The following is a 12587-nucleotide window of genomic DNA, read 5'->3' on the forward strand; positions in this document are numbered from 1 at the left end:
CAGACCAATGACTTTTCAAATACAAGACTATTTTTTTCCTTTCTACAGGGTACTATTGAATAATATCTCTTAGATTTCAGTTGCTTTAACTTTTCTTCATGTGGAAAACCTGATTATAGTAGAATTTCTAAATGAATAGCCCAAAGCCAGTGATTTTTAAGGGCCAAGGGGAATGTTTTCCATAACCTACTTTCTGTTGGACTCTCAGTTCCTTTTAATACATTGAAGTAAGACAAAATGTATAAGTTTTCTTAGAATTACTTGAAGTGTGTTCCTCTAACTATGGGCACGATTGGTTTAAACTTCCCTTAGAATTTGGGAGTGTCCTTATCTGTTGCCAGATCCTTTTGCTTTCATTTTTAAATCCTAGGTGATTTACCCCATCTGCAAAGAAAGCTGCATGTCTAAACATTTTTAAGTGCCCTCTGCAAACCTTAAACAGAGGTACTTAGCCTTCTGTGTATTGCATCAGCTGTTACAGCATCTGTACTCCCCGTCCCCCTCTCCCTGAGTCAGTGTTTTCTTTAACCAACTGGGGCATTGAAGACAGACTACGGTGGAACGATCCTTTTATGAACTGGAAGTCTTGCTGAAGGGCACTGATGAGTGAGGATTCCGTATCTTCTATGTCAGTTACAGGGTGTTTCTTCATCTTTCAACACTCATCAGGTTGAACTGTATGGCAGTGTCTGTCAGCATATTTTGGAATACAAGTCAAGTGTTTAGATGTGGCGGATCTTGGCCTGCAGGATCCATGTGTGGTGTGGCTGCTAGTGAACATGTACACACGGACGACAGAAATCCTGTGGAGAAAAAGGGATGGCATGGCCACTCTCTGAGAGAGAGAGGGCCAGAGAGCCCAGTCCCTGCCTGGACAGGCGTTTATTGCTTCTCTGGGTACCTTACATGGAGGGTAGTCCTCATGTACTATGCACAGGTTCACTGCAGGGGACTGCCTTTTACAGATAACAAAGGAAAGGATGATGCTAATTGCTTCAAAGAGAAGGATGTTGCAGACCAAGGGGAAAAGTGGTTGAACCGATCACACTCCATACTTTAAAGTCTAGCATTTAAAGCTAGACTTTAGGAAGCTGCAGTAAGCCCTTGCTGCCTCAGTTCAGGGTGAGGGAGTTCTAGCAGAAGCAATCTCGCAGCAGTCTAGGTACAATGCAGGCCTGATTCCCCACGGGGAAACCTCTCCATGGGCGTGGTCCTGCGTGCTACTCTCCTCACACTGGTTTTCCATGTGGAGGCTGAGCTACAATTCCACGCCATTCGAAGCGGTTCCCTGCATTCAGATATAATGTTTGAATAATCCTCCCTTGGTTTTTCAAGTCACGACCAACTAATGAAGGAAATCTCGGGGTCTCTAGGCTCCCATGTTTGATTTTGCCTGGTGATGGGTGCTATGTCATAATACCCATCGGTCAGCCCGGCAGTGGGTGTGCACAGCTGGGCGACACCGCACTCAAGTGCATGTCTATGGGGCTTCTTAGTGTCCTCGGGGTGCAGGCATCCAGCACAGGAGCAAGTGTCTCAGACAGTTATATTGGGTTGGCCAAAAAGTCTGTTTAGTTTTTTCCATAAATAAAAGACACATTTTTCATTTTCACTGATAGCTTTATTGATTTGGCTTTTTTGAGTATGTTGGCCATCTTCCACTATTGACTTCTAGTGGGTAGAGGCCAGGGGTGCTGCCAAACATCTTCCAGCACATAAGACAGCCCCACAGCAAAGAGTTATTTAGCCGAAATGTCAGTAGTACCAAGAAACTTCACAAAGCACTTTCAACACATTTGATCAGTCACAGCACCTTCTCCATACACTGCACAAATCTTTTTTTGTGTTTCTGTTGCATTTTTACCTTTCTTGAAATAATAGGCATGCATAATATGCCAAAAATGTTGTGTATGTTCTTCCAGCTTCAGTACCAAAATGGCTGCACAAAAATTCACCAATCTTGATAAGTTTTTTTAAATGCACACTGACATGACAGCTGTCACAACACAATCTAACAAAATTGTTTTGAATGAAGTTAAAGACAGCTAAGTACTACTGGAGCCATTGTACAGAGAAAACTAAATGAACTTTTTGGCCAACCCAATACTTTACGTTGAGAATTTCAAGGACAACAAAAGCCTTATCCAAAACACAATTTCGCTAGAAAAATGAGGATTTAGCTCATCTACCTCTGTTTTCTATAACTTCTGCTAGCAGTTCCAAATTTGTTTATGCTAAAGATCAAAGCATTTTAGGGAATGGAACCTGGTGGCATGAATTACTCTGTTTAAAAAGGTAGGAAGGCCCTGGCTGGTGTGGCTCAGTGGACTGAGCGCTGGCCTGTGAACTGAAACGTCCCTGGTTCAATTCCCTGTCAGGGCACATGCCTCAGCTGTGGGCCAGGACCGCGGTTGTGGGATGTGCAATTGATGTTTGCCTCACACATTGATGTTTCTCTCCCTCTCTTCTCCTCTCTCTGAAAATAAATAAATAAAATATATTTTTAAATAAAAAATAAAAAGATAGAAGGCCCTGGCTGGGTAATTTGGTTAAGATTATTGTCCTGATACACCAGGGTTGCGGGTTCAATCCCAGGTCAGGGCACATATAAGAATCAATCAGTGAATGCATAACTAAGTAGAACAACAAATCGATGTTTCTTTTCTTTCTCTTACTCTAAAATCAATACATAAAAATTATTTAAAAGAAAAAGGAAGGCTATCGAGGACAGAGATGAAAAATCTCTTGTTGGGTTGCCAACAAAACCTACACAAGAAGGGAGCAGAGGCCTTTACTGATCGCCACTTCTTTAGAAATGGAATTCATGCCCCGGCCAGTGTGGCTCAGTCAGTTGGAACGTTGTGTGTAATGGAAGGCTGTGGGTTTGATCCCTGGTCTGGACGAGTCTAGGAGGCAACCAGTCGGTGTTTCTCTTTCTCATCAATGTTTCTTTCTCTCCCTTCCCGTCTCCCTTCCTCTCGCTCCAAAAGCAAGGGGAAAAAATGTCTTGGGTGAGGATAAATAAATATGAAAATGGAATTCATCACCTGAATATCCTCAGATTCCTCTCTCCCTCAGGCCCAGTATAGAAAAGATCACCATTTTGGAAATCTCACCTACAGAGAAAGCCCACACGACACATTCGATGGATGGGGGTCCCTCGTCCCTTTCTGCTTATCACCGAGGTGGTTGTTTTACATGCACACTGTACGGGTAGAAACCATTCTTACGGACTTCAGTCAGCAGGCAAGTAGTGAGATAGTTGGTATACATCCATATAAGCAAAAAGTAATATTGTGCTAGTAAAAAGGACAATTATTTAGGAATGTTTTCTCAAAAAGAAGCTGTCCAATAAAACAAGCTTCCTGGACAGAGGCACGACCAAAGGGTGTATCTTATGGGCACCCTTTGAGCTGTTGAAGGCTTGGCCACAGCAGAGAGATAGGAAGTTGTCGTTCAAGAAAATTGGAGCTTAAAATAGAGCAGCAACAGCTCTTGAAGGCAGTCAGGCTTGAAAACCCTGCGGAATGGCAGAAAACCCTGCTTTCTGTCCCTGTGTGCTGCAGAAAACTGTGTGTGGAGGCCACTGCGGTGCTGCCTCCTCAGGTGGCGCTGCCAGCCGGTGCTTCCGCCCAGGCCGGCTCCTGTGCCTGACGGTTTAGGGGGCAGGGGCGTTAAGACTATATTGTACTCATAGTATTTCTTCACTCTAGATTTCATTGGAGGGTTTTAGCATATTTTTTTAACATTCTAATCTAAACAGTAGCTCCCAAGATGGCTGGTGGCCCATGCTGGGTCTGTGGTAGGACCGATTTCTGCCCAGCTCCGTCACTGCCAGAGATCTGAGTGCTGGCGCTGTCGGAGCCTCTTCCCTTAACTCTTGGCCTGCGTGTGCTCCAGATACTAAAAATACCTGATTCTTCCTCGCCTTCACTTTAAGGTCCACCGGGACCTTGTTTTCTTCAACTTGTCTAATCTGGGGGAGAAAAAGCTGCACGGCTTCTTACCTCAGTTCCCTAGACATGTTGGAGGGCTTCTTTGTAAATGCTTGTGAAGTGAAATACCATCTTAGAAAGGATGCTTCCCAAGGCCAAGTTTTCCCAGTTTTGTCTGCATCTACATCATGTAAAATCTCAAATTGATCAGATGACCATTTTTTAAGTAAATATTTAAAAACTCACCTAAGTTCGAAACATACATACTGTTTAAATCTGTGTTCTTAACATTTGGAGAAAAAAAAACAACCCAAACCAATAAGCCATGTGTGTGTGCACGCGCACATGCATGCTCAATAGAATGCTAAAACAAGAGCGGCCTCCACTTCCTTTCAAACCTCAAGGTAACCCTGGTTGTGAGCACAGACACTGGTGAGCCCGTGGCTTTTGCGACTAGATACCAACCAGTAGAGTAAACACTGCTTCTCATGTTCCGACAGGCTTGATGTGGCTCCTGGCCTAGGGACCGAAGAACCGACTCCCCAGGGGTACCTACATTTTTTCATGTCCTTTTGTCTGTACGCACATTGCCTTTTCTGTCCCTACACAGCTTCTCCTTGTAAATCAGGACAAGTTCAAAACAGGTAGAGCAAAACTTATTACTTTGTCAACAGAATATTATTATTTAATGACATTAAGGAGCAAGGGTAGGATTTATTCAAGTTAGATAACTTTGGGGCATTCCAGACGTGGCGCTGCCCCTGGGATTCTCTTCTGAGTAACCAATCGTAAGCACAGAGTCTGCGGCTGCTGCTCTCAGGTAAGACGAGTGTCACAGCCGTGCCCGCATGAGATATAGCCGGGCTCACTGCTCGCGTTTGGGACTTGAGAGTTTCTCCAGACTCTCCGAATGATTAAGGCTGAAATCAGCTTCCTTTGCCTACTGTTTTATGAAATATTGTAGACAATACCCAGAATTTTTGGCTGTACGTTATTTATAAATAGAAAACTCAAAGGTTTTGAAAATTGAGACCAATCTGGGTAACCAGTCAGTTAAAATGATTTTTAGGAAGAGCCTGCTCTAGACTGACTAATGCAGAGGTTTTTGTGTGTGTGTGTGTGTGTGTGTGTGTGTGTGTGTGTGTTAATTATTCAATTTTTCTTTCTGGATTTGGTATTGAAAATTATTTCCAAACCCATAAAGACCTGCTGAGATATTCTAGAACCCCCCCCATGTCTGTTACAGTTGCTACAGTAACAGTGGAACGCACTTTTTCTCAAAGCATTATTCAGCCGCTCCCACCCAGGCAGCAAAGAGTTCAGAGGGAGGCTCTGTTTTCTGAATTACTTGCAGGTGTGACCGTGGATACCACCTCACCTAGCGCCTGGCCCACACCTTTTCTGAGATCTGCTCGAAGGGGGAGTGGAGTGCAGCCGAGGACCCAGCAGCAGCTTGAGGAGAGTCCGGCTTACCCAGGTGGTGGCTCCGAAGGGCTGATCAGCACAGGCCTCCTCAGCGAAGCTGTGAGCCTGTGCTCAGAGGAAAGCCCCAAGAAAGGGCAGGCAGAGGAAGAGAGCTGTATAGTTGGAAAAAAAAAAGTTGTTGCTCTTATCTTGAGTTGAGCAGGAACCGTGTTAACCATCGAGCTTTGTGCCACTGACAGCGTGTCCGAGGGGACCTGCATTACTTGGAGGCTTGACCAGCCTGGCCCAGAGTGTGCAGGGTCAGGGGCGGCTGCCTTCATCTGTGCAGTCACAAAGGTGGAGGTGACACTGGAGAGCACAGTCCCTCCCAGGGGCCTGGGCCTCACACCCCAGCAACCTCGGCAGCACTTGAAAGAACACCTTTGTCTGTGACAGGGTTATGCATATCCTCTTCTACATCCACATGAGCAGTTGGGGGGGCTCACGATCAAGAAGCAAGGACATGGACGCCCACTGTCCCTCTGAGCAGCGCTAAAGCCGGGCCATGCACGCCGGCTTCCTGTAAGTCCTCGCCCAGATTGCCCCGATCCCTTGCCAGAGCTGTCTCCAGGTGACATTTTCTTTCTGCGTATTGAAGTGAAGGGCACTTGAGGAGGAGGAGGCCTGCCCCAGACCTCGGTGTGCAGCGGTGAGGATGTTTTCGTCTGCCAGGAGTCCTGGGAAGGTGCTGTCAGGAGCCCCGCTTCTCCCCTCTGTGCGCTGGGACCCACGGCTGTGGGCGCAGCGGGCGTGCTCCCCGAGGGCCTGGTCTCGCCCGACGGAGGAGGTGGCCAGGCACAGGAGATGAGCGTGGGGTGCACCTCCTCCAAGGCTCTTCTGGGTGATGGATTGTTTCCTTGTGCTTAGAAAGGACCTGCTTTTTCTTGCTTTTCAGTACTGTTAAAGAAAATGGTGGAAATGTTCCTTATTGGCAGAGATCATTTATTAAGTCTTTACTGTGAACAAGAAATTTGTTATAACTTTCTTACTGTAATTTGGAAGTTATCTCTAAAAAAAAAGAAAAGCAAACACTCTTTAAATGGTAACTTACTTGGCTCCCTGTGTCTTTATTTCCTTCATTTCCTGGTGGAGGCACTTACCTGTGGCTGTTACCGTTCAGTCACCCACAAGTCAGGGGAGAGACAGCCTGACGGATGGCGTCCGGTCTGGTTGCTGAGGTTGCCAAGGAAGTCCCCTCTCAAGGAAGAGAACCCTCACAGTAAAAGACCTCTTCCCTTCACCTCTTCAGCCCTTTAGATTTAAACCAGCTCAGCCCTAGCGGGATGGCTCAGTTGGTTGGAGCGTCAGCCTGTGCACCAAAAGTTGGAGGGTTTGATCCCCAGTTCTGGCACCTAGGGGGGCAACCAAATGATAGATGTTTCTCTCTCTCCCCCTTCCTCTCTCTGTAAAAATAACACCAATAATAATAGCCACCTCAGGTGAGGATTAAACTAGTGTGGTTGGTGGTGCAGTGGCGTAACTGTCTCTCCCAGGAGTGGGGACTCACTCCTTTGCCCCACCTCCTTCCTGGCGCTCCGCCCACTAACCCTCCTTTCCCTGCTCTGTGTGGCTTCTGTGGCAGAGGCCACTACTTAGAGACAAGGAAGGAAGACATCCCAGAAGATGAAATCCTTACAAAAGATACAAATAATTATTGCAGTAACTTAATAACTGTGCATGTGATCCTAATCACAGACATGGATGAATTCCATATCAGGAGAAGCGGAAGAAGCCAGAGACAAGTTGAACGTGGAGTTGAATGAGACCGCTAAGAAAACGAAGTGTCAGGTCACCCTTCTGATTCCTTTGAAAAGCAGGCATACCATGCAGATTCACAGGGGAAAATAACCTCCACTGAGCCAGTGGGGTGGGGGTGAAAAAGCCCCCAGGGCCCTTGGAGTGGAAAATGTGTCCATGAGGGAATTCTGTCGGTTTGGCAGGAAAAGCAAAAGGGCGAGCCCAGGGCCTGCTGGGCCTGAGTCAGGCCATTTTACTGATGACATCAGGGGCCACGGCACAATTTATAAGCCAGAAAATGAGCCCAGATGTCTAATTTCTATTAAGCCCAGAACACATTTTGGCATCGTTCCCAATAAACAGCCTCCTCACTTAGCAATGTCCTTATACCTCAGCTAAACCCTAAGCCAAATGCTGAGTTAATATGGACCCTAATTTCCAGCATTATGAAAAAGATTTTTTTTTTATGCCTGGAAATGAAGAACTCAAGTACAAATTCACATTTACCTCTCTCTCCATGTACATTCAATCCCTACTTCCTTGCCTGCTCTAGTAATTGCACAGTCTTGTTTTTGTATCATAACTTCCAGGTTTCAGAAAGAAAGCCTATTTAATTTTGATGCAGCGAGTTAACAGCTCCACGGTACATTAGGCAGCCTCTGAAACGTTACTGCAGTTCAGGAGGAGGTGTGCCCTAGAGCTCAAGGAGGCGGGAAGACAAGGCTGCTCTTTGTCTGGAGGCCAGAGCTCCACTACACTGTGTCCAGGGCCAGCAACCCAGCCCTCTTATCCTCCTTATCTGAGGTGGCCTCGCGGGGAAAGAGGCTGGATGCAGACCTAGTTTCCTGGCTCCTGGTCTGTGTGCCATTTGTGGCCCAGTGAACCTGGCTGGGTTTTCCCTCTGAGGCATCACTTATTTATCTTTGCCTCACAAAATCTGCTTTCTAAAGAGCGGGTGGCCTCTTGCTCTTACTTTCCTGAGAACCGAAAGAGGTTCATCCAGCACGGTTCTCAAGGACACCCATCTGCACCTGTGTGTGTTTGCTCATCTGTAGAGGGAGGGACAGAGTGGCCGGTGGGGGCTGGGATGTCGGTGAGAGGCTTCCTTGCAGACAGACTGGAGAACTCGACAAGAGGCCAAGTTCTTTCACAGCCTTTGAGGTTCAGATGCGGTCCACTCTGAGCAGCCTGAATAGAACCCTGTCCAGTCCATCCCACAGGCTGCGGAAAGGCAGTCCTTGCAAGGCAGGCCCAAAAGCCTTCCTCTCCTCCCCTCTGGGGACCCGCCCACTGCCGCTGGCTGCCCACACCGACGCACCTGACCTGGAATGGGTATTTTTTTCACCCACAGAGATCCCTTACCTTACAGGGACTATACCCAAAATCATGGAGCCCAGATGGCCCAGGTCAGGACCTTGTCAGCTTAGGAGAGTCTTCCAAGCCTCACAGTGGGTCTCTGTGTTCCTCTTCTGTTGCTTCCCTTCCTGTGAAGGTCTGGCCTGGATGAAGGCCATTGGGAGAACTTGGCGTGAGTGAGCAGGGGCTGGAATCAGGAGAGGGCCCGGCAGAAAGGGGCTGGGCCCAGGAGAAGGCACACAGCCCCTTTCCTGCTGTGGTGTCTGCTGCAGCAGCTCACTATTAGGTGACTGTGGTCTTCCTCTCTAGAGAAGGTGCCCTCCTCAGAAGGGACAGTGCTGCCTGCAAGCCCCTCCAGTTTGCTTGCTCAGTCCTCAGAGAGCACTTTTCCGAGGGCACAGAGAGGCCTGCTTCAAGCCTCACTAAAGAGCACACCGGAATCCATCCCGGGGGAGGAGGAGAGAAAGGATAGCAGAAGCTGCCTAACTCTCCAGCCTGGGGGCTGAGGCTTGGTGCCGGGCGCCACTGGGCTGCTCAGGGTAGATCTGAGAGTGGCATTTGAACGCCAAGCTCCCTGTGCCCAGTAATGACAGTCCTCAAGAAGTAAGAGTCCAGGTTTATGTCTTCTGGGAACCCCTGCTTCCTTTTCCCAGTGGAGAAATAAAAGTGACTTGTGTGCTCATCCTACTCACAATGAAAAGCTACTTCAGTGCTATGTCCATTCATCCTTCCTCTTGGTGACAGGATGGTTTGCAGAGCACCCCCCACTCTGGTGCAGGCCCCCCCCCCACCCCGCTTTAGGAAGAGCCACCCATCTGCGGCTGGTCTCCTGGCTAATCCCCCCTTAGGATGGTGGGCGGGCATGGACAGACCTCTGTTAACTTGGGTGTCTTGGGGGGTAATCCTCAGAACAAAAGGGTGGGGGAGGGGCACGCAGCTGACCAGGATCAGATAGCCAGGAAAACAGAGCAGTTACATAACTGTGTTTGCCATGGCTCAGGTGGCTCTGAGAAGGCAGGGTGGCCCCCTGACTGCAGGCAGTGCCAGAGATGGGGAAGAGTCACGGTGGGGCGTGGGGGAGGGTGCTGTTAGATGATAAGGGAGTTAGGAGATAATGCATCGGGATGAAAGGAATCTGCTGTGTTGTTGACAACAGCCAGGTTACCTAGGACAGCCTGCCCCAGCCCCAGCCTCTCCCTAAACGCCGCCAGCTGTCTGTGGCTGGGGCCAGCAATGAGCAGAGCTGAGCCTGGAGAGAGGGGTCAGGAAATCAGATACCTGGTTCTTGGCTGAAGCTCTGGACTTTGCTACTCTTTCCCTTAGGGATTCTTACCCCTAAATAGGGGCAGGAAAGGTGTCGGTTGGTCATGATGCCTTATGCTGTCTGTTCCCACCAATCTCTCATCCTCTCTTCTGTGAGGCTGGTGGGCATCAGGAAACAGGGTGAAGGGAAGCTGTTATCTAAACAATAGCTCTTCCTTGGGCCAAGCACATAACTTAAGACCCTGGGAAGGAGAGCGATTTCGGCTGGTGCCAGAGCCAAGCAGGCTCTGGGCTGAGATAGGGGATGAGCCCAGCAGAGCCCAGGTGTCGGCAGACAGGCAGCAGTCAAACAGCTCTGCAGGTGTCCCGCTGCCCGCCTCCCACCGAGCTGTGTGCTGGGCTCCCCGTTCCCACAGAGATGACACTGGTAGCCAGTCCCCAGCTCCTTACCTGTGGCTGCCAGCTCCTTTCGTGAGAAACAGGAAGTTGGGACCTTGGTCGGCTCTGCTGCACCCTCTACATTAAATATTTATCTTGGAGTCCAGGTCACAGCCCTAGAGAATAAGAGAAGCTCGCTGCTGGTGAGAAGGGGCATGACCAGGGTTCCTGGAGTTGGACTATCTTCAGCATCACCATCTTTGGAGAACAAGGAAGAACATGAGAGAGATGCAGCCCTTCCTAGTCCTGAGGACCGTGACAGGTGGGGAAGGAAACTTGTCAAGGGAAATGGGCACATCATTTGTCCTGAGGGGGCGGGCAGGGGATGGTGACGAGCGCTGTCCAAGCTCTGGAGCAGGGGAAAACACACTGCCACCAGCCCTCCTTTCTGCGGCTGTCTTCTCTGGGTGGGGCTGCTGTGACCACTCCCCACCCCCATAGTTCAGCTTTCCCGGAGAATCACAGACGCTTGAAAGGGGCCTTAGAGGGGATCCCGTTGAGTTCCCTATGCAGTGTCATAAGAGCCTTTACAAAATACCGCCCCCATGGACTGGCAAGACTCGAACCCCCGGGATCATTTCTAAGCTCTGCCTGGGAAACCTTGCATCGGCTTCCCAGTGCGCCCCCAGAGGTGCCAGTGTGCTAGTGCAGCCCGCAGACTCGAGAGCCGCCCGCAGCCGCTCCTCTCTCCGCTCCTCGGCCTGAGCGTCCCTTCCGCTGTTCACTGTGGTATAGTTTCCTGCGTCTTCAACACAAGCAGGATGGATAGCCCGTTAACTGAACAAGTGGCTTCATCTTTCGTCCATTCCCCTCCCACTCAACTTTTGAGTTGAATGAAGCACTTTACAACACTCTAGTGCAGCGATTTTCAACCTTTTTCATCATACAGCACATGTAAACTACTAAAATTCTGCGGCACACCAAAAAACCAAAACCAAACAAAACATTTTTTGCCAATATGACAACAAAAAGGTATAATTTTGATTGATTTACCAAAAAAGTAATAATAGTAAGTGCCTACCCTTTTTGCTCCAAAGTGACCTTAAAACATCAGGGGCCTATACTTGCACAGAAGGATGTCTGGTACCAAGAATTTACCAATCAGACGCAACCTTATCATGCCACGTGACCAATAAGATGCAGCTCTGTTATAGGACCTATCTATTTATGGTTCAAGACAGGGCATTTACACTGGAAGGCTATTGTGGTGTTGGCTGCTGTCATTTTTATTCTACTTTTTTTTTTTTGACAACCTAAGGAAAAAGAGGTCAGTGCCCCTGACCAACTAGGCAGCTACTGCATGTGTTAAAAATTCTTGCGGACATTAGTTGAAACTCGCCATTCTAGTGCGTGGAGGCCTGGGGACAGCGAGCTTGCCCCCAGTAGATACGCAACGACTGCTTTCATATTTTCCTAATTTATAACCGACCACTCCCAAAATAGATCTGAATTTGCCCAATACCTCTTTGCTATTTGGGACTTGGAGTCCCAGAGTCAAGCCAGCGGCTAAGGAGTACTCCGGAGTTGTTCCAGCTAGTGCGGCACACTCACCGAGCGCCCTCGCTCCCCATCGCCGGCCCCGTGAGCGCGCAGGGGCCGGGCACAGGGGAGAAGAGACTGCCCGAGAGGTCGGGAGCCCGCCGGTTCGGGCTCCTGGGGCCACAGTCAGAGCCGCGGGAACAGCGGAAAAGCTGCGAGATCAAAACAAATGCGGTGTGTGGGAACACCAAGACCCGGTCACCCCGTTCCCGCCAAAGGGAGCCGCCCTCATCCTCTTCAGGGGCGCGGCCCTCCCGGGGGGCCGCCGCCGTCGGCCCGTTTCCTCCCCCCGGCCGCCTGCCGCGGGGCTCGCTCGAGTGAGCAGCGCCCGTTTGGCAGCGCGCGAACGCGGGTGTGTGTGTGCTTGCACACACCCAGACGCGCGCTTACGCAAGCCCAAAATCTCTCTCCCAAGCCCGGGGGAGGCGGCGGGCGGGGGCTTCGCGGCCCGAGGAGAGCCCTATCTCGGCCCCAGCCCGTCTGCACCGCGTTCCCTTCTCCCGGCTGCCGCCTCCGTTATCAGCTGCTGGCTGCACCCTGCTCTTTAATCACTCGTGCCCTCCGTCCTGGCTCCGCCGTGCCGCGGGTCCCTTCCCACCCACTGGAAATGTCGCTGGAAACTCTGAGTGGCGCTCGCCCCCACCCCACCCCCAGCACCCGCCCCGACGCCAACCTTGCAGTGGGGGGCGGGGAGGCAGCTGGGAAACCAAAGCGGGCTCCCCAGGGACACTGGCGGCCCCTCCCGGCGCCTCCTCGCGGCCGGCCCGGCCCCCTCCACCAGGGCCACAGCGTCCCAGCCGCGCGCCCCGACAGAGGCCACTGGCACGCCTGGGCCGCAGGCCCGAGCCCCCGCCC

The 12587-nt window shown here is 50.2% G+C and overlaps 1 long non-coding RNA gene across 9 annotated transcripts; it reads right to left on the bottom strand.

Annotated features, from left to right (window-relative positions):
* Positions 1 to 91: 91 nt before the first annotated feature.
* On the bottom strand, positions 92 to 12543 carry LOC123828199. Of its 9 annotated transcripts, XR_006787445.1 has the most exons (7): positions 11656 to 12308; positions 10206 to 10391; positions 8499 to 8635; positions 6500 to 6751; positions 5409 to 6296; positions 4008 to 4116; positions 92 to 803 (listed from the first exon to the last, which is right to left on the bottom strand). It is a non-coding gene; the product is annotated as an uncharacterized LOC123828199 (long non-coding RNA). The 9 variants fall into 9 exon arrangements; XR_006787441.1 differs by lacking the exon at positions 4008 to 4116; XR_006787446.1 differs by lacking the exon at positions 92 to 803 and having other exon boundaries at positions 2606 to 4116.
* Between the last annotated feature and the right edge of the window lie 44 nt (positions 12544 to 12587).

The sequence above is a fragment of the Phyllostomus hastatus genome, unplaced genomic scaffold (assembly GCF_019186645.2).
Source record: "Phyllostomus hastatus isolate PE091 unplaced genomic scaffold, TTU_PhHast_1.1 phas_contig_98, whole genome shotgun sequence".
In the NCBI taxonomy this organism is placed as follows: Eukaryota; Metazoa; Chordata; class Mammalia; order Chiroptera; family Phyllostomidae; genus Phyllostomus; species Phyllostomus hastatus.